Source organism: Schistocerca cancellata, chromosome 5, assembly GCF_023864275.1.
Source record: "Schistocerca cancellata isolate TAMUIC-IGC-003103 chromosome 5, iqSchCanc2.1, whole genome shotgun sequence".
Lineage (NCBI taxonomy): Eukaryota > Metazoa > Arthropoda > Insecta > Orthoptera > Acrididae > Schistocerca > Schistocerca cancellata.
Genome location: NC_064630.1, coordinates 597,994,856 through 598,008,735, shown reverse-complemented (window position 1 = coordinate 598,008,735; position 13,880 = coordinate 597,994,856). Strand labels below are relative to the sequence as shown.

The following is a 13,880-nucleotide window of genomic DNA, read 5'->3' as shown; positions in this document are numbered from 1 at the left end:
GCTCAGACACATTTGAAAAATGGCTCTGAGCACTATGGGATTCAACATCTTAGGTCATAAGTCCCCTAGAACTTAGAACTACTTAAACCTAACTAACCTAAGGACATCACACACACACCCATGCCCGAGGCAGGATTCGAACCTGCGACCGTAGCAGTCCCGCGGTTCCGGACTGCAGCGCCAGAACCGCTAGACCACCGCGGCCGGCAGACACATTTGAACCATTTGAGGTCAGCAGAGGGGTGACAGCAGCGAAGGCATCCAGAAACATTTGCGCCATGTATGGGGAGAATGCCACTGGACAGACCATGCAAGAAAATGGTTTTCTCGTTTTAACGAGGATCGTTTTGAGATTAGTGACCCTCCAAGCTCAGAAAGACCTTCTGGGTTTGATGCAAATCGGGTTAAATACATTAATCCACGATTATCCACGTCAGTGTGCTCGAGAACTCGCAAATGTGATGAGCTGAGGTCATTCCACCATTCTGTCACATTGTCACGTAACAGCGAGGGTTAACAAACTGAGCTTATGAATGCCGCATGCTCTAACCCAAAATGACAGAAATCAGCGGGTAGTCATGTGTGCAACTCTGGTTCCTCGTCATCAACTAGCTCGTGAACAACATCGACCATTGATAGGCTACATAAACGTAAATATAGTCCATTTCTATCCTGTATCGTCAGTGGTGACGAGAGATGGTGTCTTCATGCTAACATAAGGAATGGAAAGGAATGGTTGAGCCCAAATAAAGCAGCAATTCCCAGTACACAGACTTGTGCGCATCCGTTATACATCTGGTGGGATAGCGGCGGTGTGGTATACTACGAATTCCTTCCCCGAGGTGTAAACATCACCGCGCATATTTATTTTTAACAGCTGAGACGTCTTGCCGATGCAGTCTCAGAACAGCGGCCAGAAAGACTACATTCTGCTAGACTGACAAAAAACTCTATACACAAGTTCGGTTGAGAAGTCATCCCACCCCACTTATTCACTTGGTCTTGCGTCCCCGGACTCTTTCCGCCCTCTATCGAACAACCTTCAAGGAACTTCCTTTCCAGATGAAAACGCGCTCGGAACATGGTTCGTCGAGCTCTTCGCCTCAAAACCACGTGATTTCTACAATCGCGGATCGAAAAGTTATACCGGCGCTGGCATACTGTTCCAAATAGTGAAGGAGAACATACTGTTTATGACTAAAGTCTCTGTTTATTAAGCTTATGGACGTTGTTTATTAAGCTTATGGACGGACCAAATAATTCGTCTTCATTTCATTATCCTTATTTTACTTTAGTTTATGTTCATCTCTAACCCCTTTTCAAGACACTTTCCATTCCGTTCTAAAGCTGTTCCAGTTCGTTTAGCGTAACTGATAGAATTACAGTGACATCGGCATACCTCAGAGTTTTTATTTCTTCTGTCTGAACTTCAGTTCTCTTTCCCAATTTTTCCTTGATTTTCTTTACTGATTGTTCAATGTACGGATTGAACAACATCGGTGAATGCACAAACTCTGTCTCACCCCTTTCTCAACTACCGCTTCCATTTTCTGTTCTTCGATTCTTGTAGTCAGTTTTCTGAATTAGTTGTAAATAAAGTTTCGCTGTCATGTACTTTATCCCTGCTATCTTCAGGATTTTAAACACCGTATTTCAGTCAGCACTGCTGAAATCTTTCTATAAATCTATAAATGCTACACATGCGTGTTTCCTTTCCTCAGCGCATCTTCTAATATATGTCTTAAGAGTGTTCGTACGTTTCTACAGAATGCAAACTGATCTTGCCCAACGTCGGTTTCTGTAAGTTTTTCCATTCTCTTGTAAGCATTTCATATCAGTACTTTGCAACCAGGACTTATTAAACTGATGATTCGGTAATATTCACATCTGTTAGCACCTCTTTGGTAGTGTTCAGTATGTGTCATATCCTGCATGCCAAGTAGAATAATATCAAAAATGTGTCCCCGAAAGACCTCAGTAGTTCTAGAGGAATGTTGTCGACGCAGTTCTAAAGAGGAAACCTGAAATAGCAACGTATTGTTCCAGTAGGTGCAGCAACTGTTTTAGTGAAGAGTTTCATGTCACAAAACTCTGATGGTGGAAGACGTAGCGACTTATGAGGGACTGACCAGTGCCTTTATCCGCGCCCATTCTATGCACTCGCTGTGCATGAAGCGTTCCGCTCACAGCCTGGGACCAACTGCTGCCTGAAACTTCCTGGCAGATTAAAACTGTGTGCCCGACCGAGACTCGAACTCGGGACCTTTGCCTTTCGCGGGCAAGTGCTCTACCAGGAGAGCTTCTGTAAAATTTGGAAGGTAGGAGACGAGATACTGGCAGAAGTAAAGCTGTGAGTACCGGGCGTGAGTCGTGCTTCGCTAGCTCAGATGGTAGAGCACTTGCCCGCGAAAGGCAAAGGTCCCGAGTTCGAGTCTCGGTCGGGCACACAGTTTTAATCTGCCAGGAAGTTTCATATCAGCGCACACTCCGCTGCAGAGTGAAAATCTCATTCTGGGAACTGCTGCCTGTTTGTGTAGGTTAGCGCTCTATCTCAAACTGTGAACAGATGAGGCAGTCCGAGCGACACAGACTCTTCAGACCTGCAAGCCGAATCCGGTAAATAGTACGCTCAAGCATTGCTTTGTACAATATGAACGGAAAATAACGACACATCCCAAGAATATAGTGTCATACAGAGCATCATATACATGGAATTCCATTGATTTACGGTCACAACCATCACTATTCGAATACGGAGTCTGTACATCTAAGAGTAAGATTTACCTGAAAACATGCTGTATTGAGAAGATCGTAGCATAATGAAGATCTAAGGGTCTCAGGATGTGACAGGAAGTTATAGTTAAAAGTAGAGTAAAAGTCTGGAATCAATGTGAGTGAAGGACTTTACTGTTATTCGATGTATGTGATACTGTGTTGTTTTAGTTCTCGTCTTTGGGAAGCAACAGCCGAACGATATAAGCAGACGTCGTTCATCAACCTCATAAAGGATGCTTCACTTTTGATTCTTGGTAGTATGCCAGCCCATTAAAGTACAATATCACGTGTGCATTTCACCTCGAATCAGGTAGCTTCATCGTCGTAACGTTTTACGCTACGTCTGCGAGCTTTCTCTCTCTCGTGACGTAATACTGTTTCTGCTCGTCACGCTATATGACGGAGATCGATGTCCGTTACCTTTTTATTTCAAGAATCGTCTCCCACATAGGGTGCCTCTCTGCTGCTAAGACATTCTTCTCTCGAACTGCGAAACAGACGTAAACACTGGGAAGTGTTGGCAAAGAACATACTAAAGAAAAATGATAATTCTCCATCGCGCGCCCAGAGAGTGCTGAAACTTTGTAGTCCATGTTACGAAATATATTACACAGGCCCGGCCTGTTCGTGCTCGAAGGGCTCATAACAGCATTTCTGCTATATAGCGTTCTGCTACATGCAACTGTCACTCAAACTATTTCTACATACTGACATGCTGTCGTTGAAAAGCATAATTATCGTATGTAATTAGTTGCCAACAACTCGGGGGCGAGAGATTTCGGAAATTACAAAACATGAGAACTACAATAAATATAAAATTTTCCAGAGGCAGCAGGAAACAGCATTTACATATACCTAGGAAGGCAATTTGAACACGTAGCCGTATGAATCATCAGTTGTTACAAATTAGGTCTGCATCAGTCACCTTCTTCGTATTTAAAAATCATAATTTACTGCGTATCGGCGTAACTTTATAGCTAAGATTTTAGTTTTCCTTTACTACAGACTCTGGACCGCCCCCACAGAATATATGCTACTCTCATGACGGAATATATCCGTAAAAAAGGTTATAAGGTTTCCAGTTGGGTTAACGTTTTCCGACATCACGCCATTTCGACGGCTTGCATGCCAGTTCCGCTATTTACTTAATCAATCAGCTTCTAATGTGGTATCAAAAGCTCGTGAGGACCCTGGGTTTAATGTCCCGTCAACAACGATGTTACTAGAGACAGAGCACAAGCTCGGATTACGAAATCGTGAGGACGGAAATCAGCCGTGTCCTTTTCAGAGGAGCTATCCCAGAACTGCCTGTAGAAGTCACGGAAAACATAAATTTGGATGGCTAGGCTGAGGTCTGAACCGTCGTCCTCCCGAATTCGACGACTGAAAAATCTAATTTGCAAACTGTGAATCGAAACGGAGACGTCCTCATTACTAGCTAATAACGCAAAGAACTAAGACTACAGAGGCGTAATTGCGGAAAGGATGTACCAAGGTTCGAAACCGACAAAGTCACATATGACGAAAGATAAATTCCGAAATCAGCTGCAATTGGGTACTGAAATAAATCCAATGGCAAAAAGTGAACATTTGTGCCATACCGGGACTCGAATATGGATTTCCCGCTTACCACGAGAGGTCGCCCTAACCACTTCGCTTCCTGTGCATCACAAATTCCCGTATGTCACGCACTACATACATTATGCTCATTGCTCGCAGTCCCACCTGATTCCCGCAAGAGGTCCAACATAGAGCGCATCCGCACTGAAAGTATCATTATTTGCCATCAATTCATACGTGTGGCGTCTGTCCTTTCGGACATGTCCGAAAAAGTACACCATTCTGTTCTGCTGTCGTATACACATGACGAAAGGGAAATTCCTGCAATGGCGACAAGTGGAAATTTGTGGCAGACTGGGACTCGAACCCAGATATTCTGCTAATCGCAAATGGCCACCTCAACCACTTCTACTATACAAGCACGCTTCCAATCCAGCTCAAATTCCTATATATCAGACACTACATACATAGTGTCCTCTGTCCATTATCCGCAATGGGCTTCACCTGAAATGTCCGAAGGAACAGACACAACACAGATAAATGTAAGCACCGTGGCAGCAAATAATGATACATTCAGTGCGGATGCTGTGGGCAATCAGAATAATGGACAGTGCATACTACGTATGTAGGGTATGACATATGGGAATTAGGGTTGGACGGCAAGCATGCTCGGATAGCAGAAGTGCTTAAGGCGACTGCTTGCGATAAGAGCGAAACCTGGTTTCAAGTCCCGGACTAGCACAAATTTTCACTTGCTGCCAGGTTTATTTCAGTGGGTGATTGCAGCTGTTGTCGGATATTCTCTTTCGTCGTTTATATATATGGCTACAGGTCATGAATGGAGTCTGTTGTTTCGGACATGTTCAAAAGACGACAAATCACATAAACAGAGTGTTCGGAAATTTCCTTTACAAAATTCTAGCACATTTAGAGGGGAGTCAGTAGATAATATTTGGAACTGGAACCCATGTCCGGAAAAGGTACCATTTCTGTGCTACAGTCATTTGAAAACATGTTAATGCGACCGTTTTTACAGGTAATTGATTATGCGTGACCCAATACAGGATTTGTTTTACGATTTCACTCATTAAAAGACAATGAAAGTGCTCGTGTGCTCGTGACGAGTTCTTTACAACATAATGCAGTACAGCCTCTTCCAGTTTCGGTTTGCGGCGTCTCCTTGGAGCACTACAACCACACCTGTTGAGTGAAGGTAGCCCTTTCTCGAAGCCATTGAGTAAAGGGTATGCTATGGAGTCGGACGTGGAGAACGACCTTGATAAAGGTGACAAGCAGCTCTTCCATTACCGTGAGCTTCGCCATTAAGAAGGTTCATGTATCCTGCAAACGTGTAATTCAACCATGTTGTTCTAAAACGCACAGACACATGAGTAAGGCTCGAACCAGGTCAGGAGGTACGATAAAAGTCAAATGAAACCAACTGATCCGACGTCACCCCCGCCCCCAGCCCCCTTCCCACAATTACCCTGTTGCATACCCACCTAGCAAACATGTTTTCAAACCGATGTAACACGGAAACGGTACCATTATGAATATGGCTCCCTACTTAAGATATTATGTAGTCACTCCCCTCTACAGGTCCTAGAAGTTTGCACCGGGAATTTCCGAACACACTGTATAAATACATATAAAGTTACATATATACACTGAAGCGCCAAAGAAACTGGTATAGGCATGCATATTCAAATACAGATAAGTAAACAGGGCGAATAAGGCGCTGCGGTCGCCAACGTCTATATAAAACAACAAGTGTCTGGCACTGTTGTTAGATCGGTTACTGCTACTACAATGGCACATTATAAAGATTTAAGTGAGTCTGAATTTATATTATAATTGGCGCACGAACGATGGCACACAGCATCTCCGAGGTAGCGATGAAGTGGGGATTTTCCCGTACGACCATTTGACGAGTGTACCGTGAATATCAGGAATCCGGTAAAACATCAAATCTCCGACATCGCTGCATCCGGAAAAAGATCCTGCAAGAACGGTACCAACGACGACTGATGAGACTCGTTCAAAGTGACGTAAGTGCAACCCTCCCGGAAATTGCTGCAGATTTCATTGCTGGACCATCAACAAGTGTCAGCCTGCGAACCTTTCAACGGAACATCATCAAAAAAAAAAAAAAAGTTCAAATGTGGGTGAAATCTTATGGGACTGAACTGCTAAGGTCATCAGTCCCTAAGCTTACACACTACTTAATCTAAATTATCCTAAGGACACACACATACACCCATGCCCGAGGGAGGACTCGAACCTCCGCCGGGACCAGCCGGGAACATCATCGACATGGGCTTTCGGAGCTGAAGGTCCAGTCGTGTACTTTGATGACTGCACGACACAAAGCCTTATGTCTCGCCTGGGCGAGTCAACACCGGCATTGGACTGCTGATGACTGGAAACGTGTTGCCTGTTCGGACGAATCTCGTTTCAAGTTGTATCGAGCGGATGGACGTGTACGGGTGTGGATACAAACTCATGAACCAATGGATCCTGAATGTCATCAGGGAACTGTTCAAGCTGGTGGGGGGTCTGTAATGGTGTGGGGTCGGTGCAGTTGAAGTGATACGGAACCTCTGATATGTCTACAACTCTGACAGGTAACACCTGCATCCATTCATGCCCACTGTGCATTCCGACGGACTTTGGCAAATCCAGAGGACAATGCGACAACCCGCACGTCCAGAATTGTTATCTTGTGTTCGTGTATTTCAATAACTGTATTCATCGATGTGATGAGCCTTGGCTCTAACTACCTTATTCACTAGTCACCAGCCACCTCACCATTAAACTGTGTACTTTCTAGTTGTAAAGAGTTTAATGCTTCTGATCATTAACTGCTGATGAAGTGTACGTTACTTTCCAGTCCCAGTAACTTACCACACCCCAAAGAGGAACTTACCACTTTAGTTAAGAATTATTTTTAGCCGATAAGTATAGCATAACACCCAAGTAACTGCAGTTCAGAGAAATATAGCATTTAAAAAACATTTGTCCGAAAATTTGAGATCATGTGAGAAGGAATTCATTTAAGAACAAATTCTCACGACTCTGACAACGTCCGAATTTACACGATGTAAAATCACTATTTCATTTAGCGCTGTGACCATGGAAGTATGGCTATGCGAGCTTGTAAATGAAGGGTCTGCTACTCCCAGTTGTTACCATCTACGGTCATGAGGAAAATCTTTCCCCTATTTTTTGTTTTCTTAGTGTAGATCTTTCCTTTTCTGTCTTTCCTTTCTCAGATTCCTGTGATTTGTTGGAGGTATCTGTGGACTCACGAACTGTGCTTGACTTGTTGAAGTAGATGTGGTCACCTGGAAATGTGTACCTTTACCTGGACAGAATGTTGCTGGTCATGATGTAAGCTCATTCATAAGAGAATGCCCTCACACAAGCAACTGATACCATCCTACATTCTACATCTACATAGCTTGTAATTTATAGAATTCCTCACCATTTAAGAGCTACTCTATCTTCATGAGCCTTATTTTGTCCTACAGTTAGCTGACAAATTTTGGAAGTTGATGTATTTTTTATACATATAAAGCACAGTGTGCATGCATGTGTCCTCCAAAATCCCTGGATCGATTTCAGTCAACATCGACACAGCTTCGTGAGTATCAGCACTGTTCGGTTCGTGACCACCTAGCCCCAATAGGAATGGAGGTATGGGGAAAAAACGTGTTTTTCGAACCCCTAGCGTTTAGGCTGCTCTATGTGATGTACGTGTTGTATGGGAATAGTATCAGCCTGCCAATTCAATCCAATTTGCAGAGCAACCTTTATGACAGGGGCAAAAGACTGTTTTTTGGGCTCAACGTGCAGTCTGGGTGTGTTGTGCTGGAGTAGTATCAGCCTACTTTATCGACCTGCAGGGCCAATAAATCATTTTCAAGCCTTCAAGCCCCTGATGTTAGCCTGCCCTGAACGACAGGCGTGTTGTGGGAGTATTACTAGCCTGCTTAATTGAACTGTAGTGCTGGGGATACATATGACAATATGCATGGCTGGGAACATGGACAGAGAAGGGGATAGACAGAGCTAGGGCGAGGAGGAAATGGACAGAGACAGGGAAAGAAAGGTACATGAATGCGGCAGGTGGAAAGGGGCATAGGCAGTGGTCGAAAGTGACAGGGGTCAGATGGCGGAAGGACGACGATATGGTTCAAATGGCTCTGAGCACTATGGGACTTAACTTCTGAGGTCATCAGTCCCCTAGAACTTAGAACTATTTAAACCTAACTAACCTAAGGACATCACACACATCCATGCCAGAGGCAGGATTCGAACCTGCGACCGTAGCGGTCGCGCGGTTCCAGACTGTAGCGCCTAGAACCGCTCGGCCACTCAGACCGGTGACGACGATATGGCCAGCGAGAGTACATGGAGTAAATGAACCAAGAGAGGGGAAGGAAGAGATGAAGAAACAGAAAGAGTGGGGAAGTGGAGACAGACAGAGGTGGGAGGATGAGATGGACAGACAGAGGGAGAAAGCGGTGGATGGACACAGAGAAGGGGAAGACGAGGTGTGTTCAACATACGTGTCGAACGCATACGCGGACGAATCCACGGGAGAAAGGCTAGTGTAAAAATATGAAGGCTTCCGCTAATTTTTCTTGTTTATGAGCGACTGGTGGCCACGTTCCCCAATTGTGTCCGCGCGTATCTGATTCTGGAGAAGGCACACGCCGAAAGGCGTTCAGTTGCATCGTGTATATAAAGGAAACGACCAAGACGGATAACTGCGTTAAATATTGCTTTTATAGTCACCTATGTATCAAAAATTTTACAGTGACGACGCCTTGTAAGGAAACCAAGAGGAACTTCCAGTAGTGCTCAGCGGGCAGTTCCCTCGCCGATATGCTTGTGTTGTGACATCGCGACGCCGAGCGCAGCGACGCCGGCGGCGCCTGCGGGGGTGGCGCGCCGGCAGGTGGTGGCGCCTTGTAGGGCGCAGCGGAGCGTGCGGCTGAGCTGGAGCTGGAGCGGCCGCACTCTTGCTCCAGTGGTCCGTGCCACGGCGGCGGCTGCTGGAACAAACGCTGCCCGGACAGACACCTGCGCTGCGCTTTGTTCGGGCCCGGAGGACCTCCCCCTCCTCCAGCTAGTTTTTTGCCGGCCCTCGCGCCGTCTTCTGCCACTTGCCCGTCCACTTCCTCGGTAAACAGAGACGCGGCCCTCAGAAATCACAGACCGCCACCTGCTCTCCTGAGATTAGTGGGCTGTATCCAACCGAGGAGGCGTTGTTCGTAATTATGGACTGTCTGTCTATTCCAGAGTGGAGCCGCCTTTCTCTTCTACGGCTCTGAGAGAGTGTTCACCTAGATGCCGGAAACTACTATATAAGGTAGTGTTATTTAACAACATCAAATAGATAACCAATCTATTATGTTAAAAAGTATGGATTGAAAATTCTTGGTCAAATTCGCAAATATATCTTTACTGATAACTACACTCCTGGAAATTGAAATAAGAACACCGTGAATTCATTGTCCCAGGAAGGGGAAACTTTATTGACACATTCCTGGGGTCAGATACATCACATGATCACACTGACAGAACCACAGGCACATAGACACAGGCAACAGAGTATGCACAATGTCGGCACTAGTACAGTGTATATCCACCTTTCGCAGCAATGCAGGCTGCTATTCTCCCATGGAGACGATCGCAGAGATGCTGGATGTAGTCCTGTGGAACGGCTTGCCATGCCATTTCCACCTGGCGCCTCAGTTGGACCAGCGTTCGTGCTGGACGTGCAGACCACGTGAGACGACGCTTCATCCAGTCCCAAACATGCTCAATGGGGGACAGATCCGGAGATCTTGCTGGCCAGGGTAGTTGACTTACACCTTCTAGAGCACGTTGGGTGGCACGGGATACATGCGGACGTGCATTGTCCTGTTGGAACAGCAAGTTCCCTTGCCGGTCTAGGAATGGTAGAACGATGGGTTCGATGACGGTTTGGATGTACCGTGCACTATTCAGTGTCCCTTCGACGATCACCAGTGGTGTACGGCCAGTGTAGGAGATCGCTCCCCACACCATGATGCCGGGTGTTGGCCCTGTGTGCCTCGGTCGTATGCAGTCCTGATTGTGGCGCTCACCTTCACGGCGCCAAACACGCATACGACCATCATTGGCACCAAGGCAGAAGCGACTCTCATCGCTGAAGACGACACGTCTCCATCCGTCCCTCCATTCACGCCTGTCGCGACACCACTGGAGGCGGGCTGCACGATGTTGGGGCGTGAGCGGAAGACGGCCTAACGGTGTGCGGGACCGTAGCCCAGCTTCATGGAGACGGTTGCGAATGGTCCTCGCCGATACCCCAGGAGCAACAGTGTCCCTAATTTGCTGGGAAGTGGCGGTGCGGTCCCCTACGGCACTGCGTAGGATCCTACGGTCTTGGCGTGCATCCGTGCGTCGCTGCGGTCCGGTCCCAGGTCGACGGGCACGTGCACCTTCCGCCGACCACTGGCGACAACATCGATGTACTGTGGAGACCTCACGCCCCACGTGTTGAGCAATTCGGCGGTACGTCCACCCGGCCTCCCGCATGCCCACTATACGCCCTCGCTCAAAGTCCGTCAACTGCACATACGGTTCACGTCCACGCTGTCGCGGCATGCTACCAGTGTTAAAGACTGCGATGGAGCTCCGTATGCCACGGCAAACTGGCTAACACTGACGGCGGCGGTGCACAAATGCTGCGCAGCTAGCGCCATTCGACGGCCAACACCGCGGTTCCTGGTGTGTCCGCTGTGCCGTGCGTGTGATCATTGCTTGTACAGCCCTCTCGCAGTGTCCGGAGCAAGTATGGTGGGTCTGACACACCGGTGTCAATGTGTTCTTTTTTCCATTTCCAGGAGTGTAGTTCTAGCTAAATGACGAGTTATCTTCAGATCTAAAATACAGAAAGTTGCATGTAAGAGAGGTACAATAACAAGATACGTTTAATATTCGAACTTTTAATACAAGCACATACCAATTTAAAGTTATTATTTTGTTACGTGCGTATAATGGCAATACACTTCGTGTAATCTGTTGACCTCAAACGCTCTCTTTAAACCGAAGGGTCATATTGACATGTGCATACTGAAAAAATAAAGACCCACACAATATTTACTGCCGGCCGTCGGTGGCCGAGCGGTTCTAGGCGCTTCAGTCTGGAACCGCGCGACCGCTACGGTCGCAGGTTCGAATCTTGCCTCAGGCATGGATGTGTGTGATGTCCTTAGGTTAGTTAGGTTTAAGTAGTTCTAAGTTCTAGGGGACTGATGAGCTGAGATGTTAAGTCCCATAGTGCTCAGAGCCATTTGAACCAATATTTACTAACTGGTGTAAAAGTATTATCTTACTTTATCCACTTATCGTATGTAGATTCAGTTTTCATATTACACACGTCAGTAAAATCAGCAGGCACTTCCTTGTTCTGTAGCTAGTAATACGAGTGGTACGTATTATTTACTTCCACATATGCACTATGTAACTTTAATCACTTTGTATTAACACACAAGTCTGGCGATATGAACAGTGGAAATGATAAATGGCCAACGTCGTCGATTTTTTGTAATCTTGTTATTGTTCACCTCTCAAAAGCACTTTTCCGTATTTCAGATATGAAAATAGCTCATCAATGAGGTGGAAGTAGTTAACAAGAAATACACTCCTGGAAATGGAAAAAAGAACACATTGACACCGGTGTGTCAGACCCACCATACTTGCTCCGGACACTGCGAGAGGGCTGTACAAGCAATGATCACACGCACGGCACAGCGGACACACCAGGAACCGCGGTGTTGGCCGTCGAATGGCGCTAGCTGCGCAGCATTTGTGCACCGCCGCCGTCAGTGTCAGCCAGTTTGCCGTGGCATACGGAGCTCCATCGCAGTCTTTAACACTGGTAGCATGCCGCGACAGCGTGGACGTGAACCGTATGTGCAGTTGACGGACTTTGAGCGAGGGCGTATAGTGGGCATGCGGGAGGCCGGGTGGACGTACCGCCGAATTGCTCAACACGTGGGGCGTGAGGTCTCCACAGTACATCGATGTTGTCGCCAGTGGTCGGCGGAAGGTGCACGTGCCCGTCGACCTGGGACCGGACCGCAGCGACGCACGGATGCACGCCAAGACCGTAGGATCCTACGCAGTGCCGTAGGGGACCGCACCGCCACTTCCCAGCAAATTAGGGACACTGTTGCTCCTGGGGTATCGGCGAGGACCATTCGCAACCGTCTCCATGAAGTTGGGCTACGGTCCCGCACACCGTTAGGCCGTCTTCCGCTCACGCCCCAACATCGTGCAGCCCGCCTCCAGTGGTGTCGCGACAGGCGTGAATGGAGGGACGGATGGAGACGTGTCGTCTTCAGCGATGAGAGTCGCTTCTGCCTTGGTGCCAATGATGGTCGTATGCGTGTTTGGCGCCGTGAAGGTGAGCGCCACAATCAGGACTGCATACGACCGAGGCACACAGGGCCAACACCCGGCATCATGGTGTGGGGAGCGATCTCCTACACTGGCCGTACACCACTGGTGATCGTCGAGGGGACACTGAATAGTGCACAGTACATCCAAACCGTCATCGAACCCATCGTTCTACCATTCCTAGACCGGCAAGGGAACTTGCTGTTCCAACAGGACAATGCACGTCCGCATGTATCCCGTGCCACCCAACGTGCTCTAGAAGGTGTAAGTCAACTACCCTGGCCAGCAAGATCTCCGGATCTGTCCCCCATTGAGCATGTTTGGGACTGGATGAAGCGTCGTCTCACGTGGTCTGCACGTCCAGCACGAACGCTGGTCCAACTGAGGCGCCAGGTGGAAATGGCATGGCAAGCCGTTCCACAGGACTACATCCAGCATCTCTGCGATCGTCTCCATGGGAGAATAGCAGCCTGCATTGCTGCGAAAGGTGGATATACACTGTACTAGTGCCGACATTGTGCATGCTCTGTTGCCTGTGTCTATGTGCCTGTGGTTCTGTCAATGTGATCATGTGATGTATCTGACCCCAGGAATGTGTCAATAAAGTTTCCCCTTCCTGGGACAATGAATTCACGGTGTTCTTATTTCAATTTTCAGGAGTGTATATTATTGAGATCTCGACCTAGTATTTTTAATCCATGCATTGTACTATATATGGTATTTGACTATTATACATATAAACGAAAGGGGTGAGCAGACGTCAATGAAACAAGTCAAATAATGCTAATAATAGTTAGGTCCAGAAACCAATGGTTTCCCTGATACGTCGTATTATGACTGAGAATATGAACACATTGTAACAGAATTCCCGAGGATCTGCTTGAGAACAAACGCATTACAACATGTCTTCCACATAGTCATTTTGCATTTGAAGGCAGGCTTCAACACATCTCCCAGTTTATGCCCGTACACATTCAGGAGTATTCCGAATGCACTGACAACCATCCAAACTGCTTTCCCAGATTTCACCGGCAATGTCAACAGGGCTTAAATAAACCCAAGCTTTAAAATATGCCGACACGAAAAAA

General features: G+C 47.0%; 1 protein-coding gene across 1 annotated transcript in view; it reads right to left on the bottom strand.

The window, feature by feature from the left end:
* The window catches only part of LOC126188711 (uncharacterized), a 299,019-nt gene that overhangs the window by 237,746 nt on the left and 47,393 nt on the right, over window positions 1-13,880 (bottom strand). The window lies entirely within an intron of this gene.